Here is a 13460-nt window from a genome sequence, read left to right as displayed (position 1 = left end):
GTGCCCGATGCCTTTAGAAAGTGGCCATAGAGAATGTAGTCTCCAGGAAGGGAAACTAGGGCACAATATTCCCAACATAAGGAGCCTGGGTTCGGCCATGTCCAGACAGGAACAACTTTGCCTTCCAGCGGTTCATTGTGCCTGATGGTTTCCAGAGCACTTGTCGTTCTCTCTCCTCTAATCTGTACCAACCTCAGGGAGGGAGGAGAACCAGGAAGGGCTAATCCCATTTTCCTCAGAAGGAAAACAGGGCCCAGAGAGGTAAGGACCTAGATCCAGGACTCAAATCTAGCTGGTATTTGTTTAAAATAACACTTATTTTAGCCATTCTAACAGGTGTAAAATGATATCTAATGGTGGTTTTAGTTTGCATTTCCCTGATTACTGATGTCGAACATCAATTCACACCTGCTGGAATGGCTGAAACAGAAAACACAAGGAATAACAAGTGCTGGCAAGGATGTGGGGAAAAAGGAACCCTCTTGCTTTGCTGGCGGGAATGCAAACTGGTGCAACCACTCTGGAAAACAGCATGGAGGTTCCCCCAAAAACTAAAAATAGAATTACTATAGGATCTGGTAATTCCACTACTGAGTGATTACCCAAAGAAAACAAAAACACTAATTCGAAAAGATATATGCCCCCCCCATGTTTACTGCAGCATTATTTACAAAAGCCAAGATATGGAAGCAGCCCAAGTGTCCACTGACAGACAATGGAATATCATTCAGCCACAATAAAGAATGAAATCTTGCCATTTGCAACAACAGGGATGGACCCAGAGGGTATAATGCTGAGTGAAACAAGTCAGAGAAACACAGATACCATATATTTTCATTCATACGTGGGATTTAAAAAATAAAACCAACAAAAATAAAAAGAGACAAACAAAGAACAGACTCTGAACAATAGAAAACAAACTGATGGTTACCAAAGGGGAGGTGGGTGGGGGCGGGTGAATAGGTGATGGGGATTAAGAGTACGCTTACCGTGATGAGCACCGAGTCATGTAGAGAATTGTTAAATCACTACGTTGTGCACCTGGAACTAATGTAACACTGTATGCTAATTATACTTGAATAAAAAAATACCACAGTGTTTTTCTTGATGACAAAAGTGGTAACTGCTCAGGGATAAAAGTCTAAAAAGCACAGAAAGGCTAATGAACAACTGGTAACAACAGCAACATCCTGACACTTGGGGCTGACCTCTGCTAAACATTTAGGGACTGTCTTCTTCTGCACGCTTCTCTGAAAATGTATTTGTTTCCATGACATGGCACACGGCAAACCCACTTGATGGTGATGCCCTCTCGCCTCAAGATTTCTGGTCCCAATGGCACCACAAAAGATTTCAGTGCTTACAGCTAGACCTGAGTGAAAAACAGCCTGTCCCTTGCACAGGCACATCCGTCATCACCTGGTTTGCAGTCTGACGGGGTCCTACCCCCAGTTACACATGCACAGTGTGAGGACAACGGGCATGGCTGGTGGTGTTCCCTGACCCACTGTGAAACAGCAAAAAGAGGAGAAACAAAGTGAACGTGCATCAACAGGGAAAGATTAAATACATGATGAATGTCTCAAACTAGGGAATACTGATAAGCAGTTAAAAGTAAGGTGGAAGATGAAAATGATGACAACAGAAAATATCTGTTAAGGATCTCCATTTGTCAGGCATTGTTCTAAGCACTTTATATGCACAAAGTCATTTTGCTTCATTTATTTTATTTTATTCATTTATTTCGTCTCTTTCGAGGTAGAGACTATCATTACTCCCATTACAAAGAGGAGGCAACCAAGCACAGAAAAGCTAAGTAACTTGCCGGAGGTCAAACAGCTGGTGAGGGCAAGAGCCTGGACTGGAACCCATCTGCCCTTTATACATGTTAATACTTTCATATGGATAATGTAGCAATGATATTAACTGTACAGGCAAAAAGAAGAATGAAGAGATAAAAGACAAAAACTGAGGGAACTAAGTAGGAGTCTGACACCCTGGCTTCTAGTTTCTGCTCTGCCATCCAACAATCCAAGCCCCCTCTCTTCTTGCTGGATCTCAGGTTCCCCTCATGCTAATAAGGGAACTGGAGAGATGCAATTATCAAGTCTCAGGCACCTGTTCTGTATTCTTTCTCCTTCTTTGGTAACAGCATCCTGATTTTCCTTGAGTAATCTTCCACCCCTCAATTCTGTAGGGTTCAGGGGGAGGTCCTTGCCTTGCCGTGAGGGTGGGCAAGGGAGCCTGGCTCAGCCAATCAGAAAACTGCATCTCTCCAACCACAGTGACAGTGCAGGGATGGGCACCTGTAAATCAGAGTACATCTTGGCTAAGAGAGAGACCGGCTCTTTTCTGCTGAAATTGAACATGGGAGGATATAAGTCTGGTCTGTTTGGGGCCACCATGTGTGTTCCCTCTCTTAAAATGCATTTAACGGAGTAGAAAATAGAGCCAAGAGTTGGAGAGAGGTTCCTACTGGCATCGTTTAGGGACTCGGATCCAGCTATAGCTGAAGCCAAGCTCTGCTCCTGGCCTTTTCAGTTACGTGAGTCAATACGTTTTCTTAAGTCAGTCTGAGTTAGGTCTCTGTCACTCGTCACTAAAAGAATCCTTGCTGTTATAACTGGATCATCTCTAAGCCCTCTTAATCAAATGAATCTGTTTTGGAACTAAGGATGGCTTCTGAAGGACAGAGGCAGAAATAGTCCCCCAGGTCACCTCTGATCTGCAGAGGGCAGCCTCTGTCTACCACTGCAGAATTCTGCTCATCATTGACTGGGAGAAAGGGCCTGGGCCGAGGGCCATTGTGAGGATGGGAGGCAGTGGGACGACTGGGAGATAACTGAGCCCATCTGTGGCTAAGCAGCCCCCAATTTAATTTTCCCTGAAGGATTCTGAGCTCTTGGGACACAAAGACAGATCTAATATACTGGCCCTTAAGATGCCCCCTCAGGGTTTTTAATGCTGGAGCACTAGAATATGAAAGGAAGTCAAAATCAAAGGAAAGCATTTCAAAAATCTCTCCCAGTCAACTTTGAATAGAACAATCCAATCATTTTGAAGGGAATTATAAAAGACATTTAATTCGCTAGCATAGGACACTATCCACAGACCCAGCGGAAATGCAAGTCAATTGAACAAACCTGATGTTGTATGTGTCTAAGGGAGCAAAAAGTGCTCTCGACCTGAGCTCAAATCCTGACTCTGCCATTCTGTAGCCATGACACCCAGGGGTAGGATTCCACCCTTGCTGAGCCTCAGTTTCTTATTTGTGAAATGGGGATGGTAATACCACGAGAATGTCAGGATAACTAGGTGAGACTGTACATTTAAAACAGCCAGATGGAGGGAGTGGCTAGCTCTGTCCTTGGAGATGGGTAAATGCGGAGAGGAACTCACAGCAAAAGAATGCTCCTGATTTCAATTCTCTTGGAATCAGGGATGGACATTCCAGAGAAAGGCACAGGGCTTTAGTAAGGCCTGAATAAGATTTTCGCTCTTGTAGACATGCATCCCATTCTTGGTACCCCAGGCTTTAGCCAGCTCACGGCTCAAAACATTCTCATTTGCTCACTCCCTCAATCACGCATGTATTCAAGAAATGTTTACTGAGCACCTATGTGACAGATACTATGCTAAGCCCTGGGATTACACTGGTGAGGAACGAGTCACTGTCCCTAAGGGATACAGAGTTGAATGGGGGGGGGCAGACAAATAAATAAGCAGTAACAAATTATGATAATTTTTCCCGCCTCCCTGCATGTGGCTGTGAGGAGAGAGCAGAATGAAAATGGCCTAGAAAGACAAAGCATGAAGGTATTATGAGTCGTGTAGCCTTGCGCCCAGCCCTGAGCCTTGCCAACAGGGAGGAGGTGATTAATGGTTGCTGGGCTGGGCTGGACTGGAGTAGGAAGGGCCTAGTTCAACCCTTTTGTTTTCCAAGTATGGAGGTGAGGCTTACAGAGGCTGCATGGAGATCCCAGCCCACATGGCCAGTGGCTACTGGACTGGTTGCTGGGGCTGGTTCTTCAGTTTAGACACAACACAAAGAGGAAAGCCTTTGGAAACCTGGATGTAAAGAATAAATCTGAATCATACAGAGTTTCAAGGAGCTGGTGTCTGCTGTCATGTTCCAAGTGCTACCCGGGGGCTTTGGCAGGTCTGTGGGCAGCTGGACCGTGCAGCCGAGAGAAGTGGGTCTCTGGGGGTTTTGATGAACTTCAGCATAAAAACTACCGCTAGTAGGAATGTGGATGCTTTCAGTCTGCTCGTTCATGCCCTTTCAATGTTTGTTTACATTTATCAGAAGTAGTTTGTGTGGACGTGGAGCCGAAAAGACCAACTACGAGTTGCATAACCTTTGGCAAGTTACCAAACCTCTGTGAGCCTCAGGTTCTTCCTTTTTTTTTTTTTTTTAAAGATTTTATGTATTTATTTGACAGAGAGAGAGCACAATCAGGGGCAGCTGGAGAGGGAGAAGCAGACTCCCCGCTGAGCAGGGAGCCCGATGCGGGGCTCAATCCCAGGACCCTGGGACCATGACCTGAGCTGAAGGCAGACACTTAACGACTGAGCCACCCAAGCACCCCAGTTTCTTCCTTTTTTAAAATGGGCCTGTTTCCTCCTTTTTAAAATGGACTTGCAGGGGCACCTGGGTGGCTCAGTTGGTTAAGCATCTGCCTTTGGCTCAGGTCATGATCTCAGGGTCCTGGGACTGAGGCCTGCGTTGGGCTCCCTGCTTGGTAGGGAGTCTGCTTTTCCCTCTCCCTCTGCCCCTTCCTTCTGCTTGTGCTCACTCAAGCTCTCTCTCAAATAAATAAAATCTTTAAAAGAAAATGGATTTGCAGGTATGAGCTGAGAAGTGAATAGGAGAGGAACATCTTGAAGCTCTGCAAACATAAGGGTGCATCAAGTGCCATCTTGGTCCAAAAAGAAACATCTGTGCTGATCAGGTCAATCGTGGTATCCCCCCCTTGGCCAGGCCTTCTATGCCTGAGGAAGGCTAAAGGAAGGAGTCCTGGGTGGGCCCCATGACCACACTTCCTTGGCCATGATGATGGTGCTGCGTAGGGGCAGAGCCCTGACCCAAGGACAGCCAATGCATCAACTTGCCAGTGGTCAAGAGTCTAGCACGAAATGTGCCTAAATGGGTGCCAGGCCAATCAAATTCTTTCTCTTTCTTGGAGATGCACCTTGATGTATGGAAAGGGAGTCCAGAGTCAATGAGGGAAGCAGACATAGAGCTATACAGAGAAGAGCCAAGACCTCCTGACTGATGGATCCTAGACATTTCTGCTGTTGAGAGGGTTATAAGAGACTCTGGTAGCGAGACTTGGAAAGATCTTCCCATTTCAGGCACTGGGAGGCTTGGCCATGCCTTGGCTCCACCTCCTCCTCCCCGAGAGCCTTGCTGGCTTTTCCCACATTCCAACTAGCTACATTCCCTTTTCCCTTCATTGGCCCTGCCTCCTTGCAGGAGATTGCCCCATCAGTTAAAGTAACCTTGTGGCCAAGAAGTCCATCCTATTCCCAAGTCCATTCTCAGAAAAGAAAAACAAAACAAGCATCCAAAAGTCATACTTGAGCTGGATGAAGTGTTCTTATTTTTTTAAAAATTAATTTGAAAAGATTAGACCCTTACAGAATTAAGATTTCTAAACTCCAGAAATAACGCTAATATGGAAATTGGGACTTTCAGGTCATGGACACTTGAGGCTGCTGGGGCACACTGTATGTTTCACATGATTAGTGATGCCCTACCAATCCTGTGCCCACTGGGCCACCATGGCATCATGAGCAATTATCCATGACCCATGGGGTTTTACCACCACCGTGCTCTATACACTATATAGCGAATTGTTCTTCAGTGAATATAAGGGTGAGTTGTATGTGTTTTTGTAAGGGAATGATCATTTGAAAAAATCCTTGGGGAGTGACTCTGTTGTTTAAAGCTCTCAGTGTTTGTACTCTTAGATAAACAATCTTCTTCTAGAAATGGGGGCACCATTTTAGCACCTTCTCATGGGAGTCCAATCAACAGACCCTCCTCTGCCAAACAGATGCTAGTTTTGGGTTTCCCACTGACCGGATGGGCCTTTGGGAGTTGGTTTGTGTGTCTTGGGGGGAGGCAGAAGCCAGGATCTCTTTGGGTTGAGGAGGAAGGCCAACTACTGCATAGCTTCAACATGAAAAGCCAATGAGAATCACTGAATAGGAAGGCTGGAAGGGCCTGAAGGTCACCTTGTTTGCACTCCTGATTTTACAGATGAGGAAACGGAGGCCCAGAATGGGGAGGGACCCTCCCAGAGTCACAGAGTGAGATGACATACCGATTATCTCAAATAGTAGCTCATGAGAAAGGGTACTTCCTGAAGTGGCAACAGCAGGCGTGTAAGGGAAGTCGCATGGGCTGAAGAGACCCTAGATCTGGGTCCAAATCCCACATCTGTCATTTAGTAGGGGTCACCTTGGGAACCTAAGCCTCCAGTTTCCACTTGGCTAAAATGGGGATATAATTCCTTCCTACTGAGGCTGTCACAAGGAATGAAAGAGATACCACAGGTGAATACACCGGGTATAGCATCTGGCTCATAAATGTGAGTTTCCACCTGCCAGAGGCCACAGTGTAGGTCATTTTCCAGTAAATGGCTTAGGTTCAGTATTCTAGTGTTTTTCCCTCTCTATTTTGTATAAAGGACAGTCTCTTATAATAAAACGTTCTCAGTAAGACTATGTCCAATGGGCTCTGGAGCCACCAAGAAGCTAAGAGGAAGTTATAAATAGCTCCAGGCTCTGGAACAAAAGGAAGAAACTGGGTCTTAGTGGGCAGAGTGTGAAAAACTTCTGTCCCCCCATCCTCCCTCCAGATGCAGATCTGCGCCCTCTCCTGACACAACCCAACAGCAAGCCTTCCCTCCTCAGCTGGGGCTTGGCTCCCAGCCCTTCTCCACACCTCTCTGGGGGATGGGATAGGTGCTGGCTCTCTCTTTAACAGTCTGGCTGGAATCAGACGAGCCAGAAGATTAGTGTGACAACATGTGCCAAGGCTGACGTCTTTATGAAGGTCCTTTTCCATTCAGGGAGGCTTTGCTAGAAGCCAGCTGCACCCACCTGCTCTTCCACTTCTCAACAGACAGCTCGGAGAATCGCAAAGGTTTATTATTACTACTTACACACCCTGCACCGTCCATTCATCACCAGTGTGGCAGCCGCTAACCCACACCAGCCTTCAGATACAAGCAATATTTGCAGCATCTTGGTCTGTGCTATCTTTTGCTTCCCTTTTGAACTCACATTTTGGAAAGCCCTACGTTCAGACCATATCTAGTTTTAAGACAGTTATGAAAACAACAAATAAATTTTTAAAAGCACACAGAAAAATCCAATGGTTTCTTTACACAGCCGTCCCACATGACAAAGCTGGTCCTCCCACAGATGGAACACGCCACGTGGTCCACGTGCACAACTTTCAACACAGGCTGACAGCGGGAAGAACTCTGGTTAATCGATAGGGAATGTAAGGTCAAGGTACCCAGAACAAGCAGCAGGAAATAACCATCAGAAGGACCACACTTCAGATCCCGGGTAAATGCCAACTGCCAGGCAAACATCATTAGGGGGAAATGGGCTTCAATAACAAGATTCTTGATGATTCACGAAAGAGGAAAAAAGAAAAAGCAAAAATGTAAAGATATGTGTTCAAGGATATTGTTGCCTCCTGTGTCTAGAGACAGAGAACTGGAAGAAACAATCTGTATGCCCATCAACAGAGTAATGGTTACATAGGTTAGATTCTTATGGAATATTACACGGCTGTTAGAAATGTCTTGGAAACATGACCATCAAATAATAAGTAAAAAAAGCTACTTGTAGAATAAAATATGTATAGTACAACCACATTTTTGTAAAAAAGACCCTAAAACCCCCAAACAAAAAATGAACCCCTTCATTTATGTTGCATAAACAAAGGGAAAAAAAAACTACAGAGAGCTAAACTGTTAGCATTCACTACCTGGGCAGGTTTAGGATTGGAGGTGGGTGGTGGTGGTGGGAATACTACTGATTTTTCCCCCCAAGAAAGGTGTGGAGCAGGTTTACAATCAGGAGTGAATGATGTCTTATTCTATTTATTTATTTTTAAAGGTTTATTTATTTATTTGAGAGACAAAGAAAGAGAGAGAAAGAGAGCAAGAAAGCAAGAGAGAGAGAGTGCACAAGTGGGGAGGAGAGGCAGAAACAGGCTCGCCGCTGAGCAAGGAGCCCGCCGTGGGGCTTGATCCCAGGACCCCGGCATCGTGACCTGAGCTGAAGGCAGACGCTTAACCAACTGAGCCACCCAGGCTTCCCTGTGCTATTTAGCTCCGCGGAGCTGCTCTGCTGGTCTTACCACCACACTGCCCTGGATGCCATCTTGATGAAGGGGGAGAACTGATCGTCACCTTAACTCACAGTCATCATTCTCGTTTTCCTTAAACCCTTTGAAGGCCAGCACCACTGAGAGATCAAACCCATGTCTGTAACCAGTTTTACTGAGTGTTATCTGTCTGCTCCTGGACAAGCACGTATTAGCTTCAGCGTGGTGAGTGAAACACAACCTGAGTCATCTGTTGGTTTTGTTTATTTATATCTATCTCACCAACCCTGCTCGCCATGCCTGGTCCAAGAACCTTCATGCAACAAAGGATTAGAATTTAAAAACATCTCCCTCCTTCTCTGCGAGGAAGGGGTCTCGGTCTGTGTGTGAGGCAGCAGAAACAGCATATGCTTGGAGCCAGGTTTGAGTCTTCCCTGCTCTCTGCTGGCTGAGCTCATCTGAGGTCCAGCCTGCGCATCTGTAAAATGGAGCTAGTGATCCCCGTGACATACAAACAATTTCAGAGAGGCTGGAATCACAAAGAGTTATAATAGTGTATTTTTTTGTAAACGAGAAGACAGTGTTGGAACATTAAGAAAAAAAATATCACGCAAAAACCTAAAAGTTGGAAGAAGTAAAACGAGGCTGGTAAAGTGCTCAACTCCACGCTTGGCACACAAGCACTTGAAAAATGGGAGACATTGTTACTATTCACGGAGAACACAGCATCCGTTTCTAGAAGATTCAGAAAATGCATTGGTCTTGGGCGCCTGGGTGGCGCAGCGGTTAAGCGTCTGCCTTCGGCTCAGGGCGTGATCCTGGCGTTATGGGATCGAGCCCCACATCAGGCTCCTCTGTTGTGAGCCTGCTTCTTCCTCTCCCACTCCCCCTGCTTGTGTTCCCTCTCTCGCTGGCTGTCTCTATCTCTGTCGAAAAAATAAAATCTTAAAAAAAAAAAAGAAAATGCATTGGTCTGCAGAAATGATAAAAGAACAGAAACCACACATCAGCTCATGTGGATGTCCAGTGGTTTTTGCCTAGCAAAAATTGTAGGGGATATATGCCCATTTGATTTTTTAGTTGACATGCAGCCGATTTTGCTTACAAGCTATCTAACTCTGTAATTTCAACCCAGGGGCTGAATTCACTGAAATCTGTTTTTAAAATTATAGAAAAGAAGTTAATTTGAGAGATTTTATTGGCTGCCATTTTATTTTAAAGCTTATGAGCAACTTTAAATCCCGATATTAGGTCTGATAGATCAATAACTATTGTCTTGAAAGAAACACTGCTGTTGAGAAGGGATTCAGGTCATTTCAGAGGAGAACTGATTTAAGCCTCCTGAAAAATCAGTCATGCTCCAAAGAAATCTGGACTTTTTCCTTTCTCAGCTCACAAATCACTCAGGCTACAACCCTGCTTTCCATCCTCCTGTCCCTACCTACACAACTGCCTTGCTACCAACCTGCCAAACCAGGGACTCCTCATCCCTCCCGGACTGAGCATCTCGGGGGTGCTCATCTTACACTCAAGTTCTCCATTACGAACTGTCAACCAAGCTGACTCCCGCACACGAATCATGAGGAAAAGGGTGAAAACTGTAAAAATACATACTAAATACGTCTTCCGAGCCTGTCACTGTTCTATGGAGGGTCTGACAAACCTCTCAGCACCGTGGCAGTTGGGACAAGGGTGGGTGCAGACTCCGGGCATTCGGTTCCATTGCAGGGGTGGGAGGAGGTGTGCACGGCCTCTGCCATGACCCGCACACGGCACACAAAGTCCGTCGTCCCGCACACCACACCACAGCCGATCTTGGATCATTTTTAGATTTACTATCCATTATGCCTCAGGCATTTCTTGCTATTCAAGGAAAGCAAGTTAATTAAAACCACAGTAACACAGAGCAACTCAGAAAAGGATCCCGTCACCATTTCCATTTTTCACAACACAAACGGCACCCTTTACTAAACTGCCTACTTGACCTCGTCATTTGGATGTTTAATGACGTCTTAAACTTGACAGAAATAAAAATCTTCATTTTCCCCAAATCTGCTCTTCTCAAACAAAGCCTTTGTTTCTGTAAATGGCAACTCCATCTTCCCAGCTGCTCTGGCCAAAAACCTTGGCATTATCTCCGTCTCTTCTCTTCTTTCATATCCATATTGTCTATAAGTAAATCCTGTCATCTCCACCTTCAAAGTATATCTAGAATGCGGTCACTGCTTCTCTGCTACTTCTCTGCCACCGTGCTCTGAGTCACTGTCGCTCTTCTCTGCCCGGCTGTAATAAATTCCTAACTGGTTTCCCTGCTTCCACCATTGGCCGCCTACAGTCTGTTCTTAACATAGCAACTGAAGTGATCCACTGAAAAGGAAAATCGGATTATGTCTCTCTCTGCTCAAAACTCTCCAGAGCTTCCCATCTCACTCCCTTTGGTAAAAGCCAAAGCCCCATGTGGCCCTGACATCTCTCCAGCCTTGCGTCCCATCACTTTTCTCCTGGCTCATTGGGCTCCACCGGCCAAGCATGATGGCCCCAGGGCCTTTGCACTTACCTGTTTCCTCTGCCTGCAGAGTTCTTCCCCCAGTTAACTGCCCTGCTGGACCCCTCATTTCTTCGTATCTCTGGTCATATGTCATCTTATTAGAGAGGCCCCCCCTCCACCAACGAAATAAAACCCATCCCATTCCCATCACTTTCTCGACCCCTTACTCTGCCTCTTTACATTTCTTATATCTATTCATCACCATCTGAAAAAATAATACATTTATTTGTTTATGACCTCCTCCACCCAGTAGAATGTAAGCTCCAGGAAAAAAGGAAATTTTGCTTATTTTGTTCATTGCTGTTTCCCCAGGGAGTAGTCCATACAATAAGCACACATGGTAGGCACATGATAAATATTTGTTAATGGATGAATGAATGAATGACTTGCAGAGGCAGTTTGAAGTGACTAATAGGCTTGGGATCTCCATAAGGCAGGAACTGACACTTGATCATTTTAGTATAAATGAGTAGGGGCTAGCTATATTTTAGGTGGGCTACAGACTGGGGGCGGAGGAGTGGGAAAGAAGCCCTTAATTCAAACATAGTTACTTTAGACTAAGTTCCTGGTTTAATTAGCTCTGGGTACATCCATAGGTGGCCATGCAGGGCAGGAGCCCAGGAACATAGGCAGCAGCTCTGCCAACAGCTTCCCTTGGCCCCCAGGGTCCCCAACATAAATGCATAGCTAGTTAACGCCTTCTGGGTCAGGAAAACTCGATTCTTGTTTCATCACTGGCCTTTCTTGCTCAGGTGTACATCACCATTTGAGAAGATTCTGCTTCTGTTTCTGGGGGTATTTATAAACATCAGGCTTTCCTGGTTCTCAAGCCCTCAGTGCTACCACCTCTCCTGGGCCCATGGAGCCATTTCCCCTCAGAGGTCTTCCCCCTCCCGATTCCTTACCCTTTTTTCTGGGTGTTTTGGATACTGCAATGGTTGGCAAACCAACACAACAAATCCATTTCCAACTGGACTCCAGCTATAACTCTGCCCAGGGTGTACCTGTGTGACTTTGGCCACAGGTCCCTCTCCCTCTATTTTGATTCTTCTATTTGCTGATCTGAAAAAAGTGAGTAATGATGATGATGACAATAACAGCACTTGTCCAACCTGCTCAAGAGGCATGCTGGTCTGTAATAGAAATTTCCTGCAGTACCTTTGTTTTGTTTTGGTATCAGGGTAATGCCGAGTTCACAATGAGTTGGAAAGTACTCCACTCTCTCTAATTTTTTGGAAGCATTTAGGTGGAGTTTGTATTATTTCTTTTTCTTTTTCTTTTTTTTTAGAATTCACCAGTGAACCCATCTGGGCCTAGAGTTTTCTTTGTGGGGAGGTTCTTAACTATATTATCAATTTGGACTATTCTGGTTAGTCACTTCTTTTTGAGTGAGCTTTGGTAGTTTGTGCCCTTCAAGGAATTTATTATTTCATCTAAGTCGCTGAATTTACAGACACAAGTTGTTCAGAATATTCCTTTATTATTCTCATAACAGGTAGAGTATCTAACGTTACATCGCCTCTCTCATTCCTGGTATTGGTAATTTGTGTCTTCTTTTTCTCTGTAGCAGTCTGGTTAGAAGTTAATCCATTTAATTGACCATCTCAAACAGTCAGCTTTTGGTTTCATTGATTTTTTCCTATTGTTTTTCTATTTTCTATTTTATTGATCTCTGCTTTGATCTTTTCTATTTCCTTTCTTCTGCTTATCTTATTTTGGATTAACTTGCTCTTATTTTTCTAGTGTCTTAAAGTAGAAGCTGATGTCATCAATTTGAGACCACTTTTCTTTTCTAAAATAAGCACTGAATGCTACAAATTTACCCATAAGTATTGCTTTAGTGACACCCCACAAATTCTGATATGCTGTTTTCATTACCATTCAGTTCAAAACATTTTCTAATTTTCCTTTTGATTTCTTCTTTGACCCATCTGTTATTCATACATGAATTACATAGTTTCCAAACATTTGGAAATTCTAAGAGACTGTTCTGTTACTGGTTTCTAAATTTAATTCCACTGTGGTCAGAAAACATACTTTGTATCACTTGAATCCTTTTAAATTTATGGAGACATGTAGTCCAACCCAGAATATGATCTTGGAAAATGTTCTGTATGCACTTCAAAGGAATGTACACTCTGCTGTTATTTGGGTAGAGCGTTCTACAAATGTCAGTGGGTCATGGTGGTGGATAACGCTGTTCAAGTCTACTATATCCTTGCTGATTTTCTAATTGTTCTATCAATTTTTGAGAGAAAAGTGTTGAAATCTCATAATTGTGGCTATGTCTATTTCTCTTTGCACTTCCATGAGTTTTTGCTTCATGTATTTTGAAGCTCCCTTATGAGGTACATGAACATTTAGGGTTGCTATGGTCTCTTGAGGAAGGACCCCTTTATTAAATTATGAAACCACCTTCTTTATCCCTGATATTCTTTGTTCTGAATTCTACTTTAACCGATATTCATAGAGCCAGCAAAGCTTTCTTCTGATTGGTGTTAGCATGGCAGATCTTTCCTATCCTTTTGCTTTTATTTGTATCTTTATATTTAAAGTGTG

At 44.4% G+C, this 13460-nt stretch overlaps 1 protein-coding gene across 2 annotated transcripts in view; it reads right to left on the bottom strand.

Moving 5' to 3' along the window:
• Positions 1-13460, bottom strand: part of GALNT10 (polypeptide N-acetylgalactosaminyltransferase 10) — a 212482-nt gene that overhangs the window by 93966 nt on the left and 105056 nt on the right. The gene's annotated exons all lie outside the window — the stretch shown is intronic.

This window comes from Ursus arctos, unplaced genomic scaffold (genome assembly GCF_023065955.2).
Source record: "Ursus arctos isolate Adak ecotype North America unplaced genomic scaffold, UrsArc2.0 scaffold_15, whole genome shotgun sequence".
Lineage (NCBI taxonomy): Eukaryota > Metazoa > Chordata > Mammalia > Carnivora > Ursidae > Ursus > Ursus arctos.
This window is presented reverse-complemented; position numbering and strand designations above follow the sequence as displayed.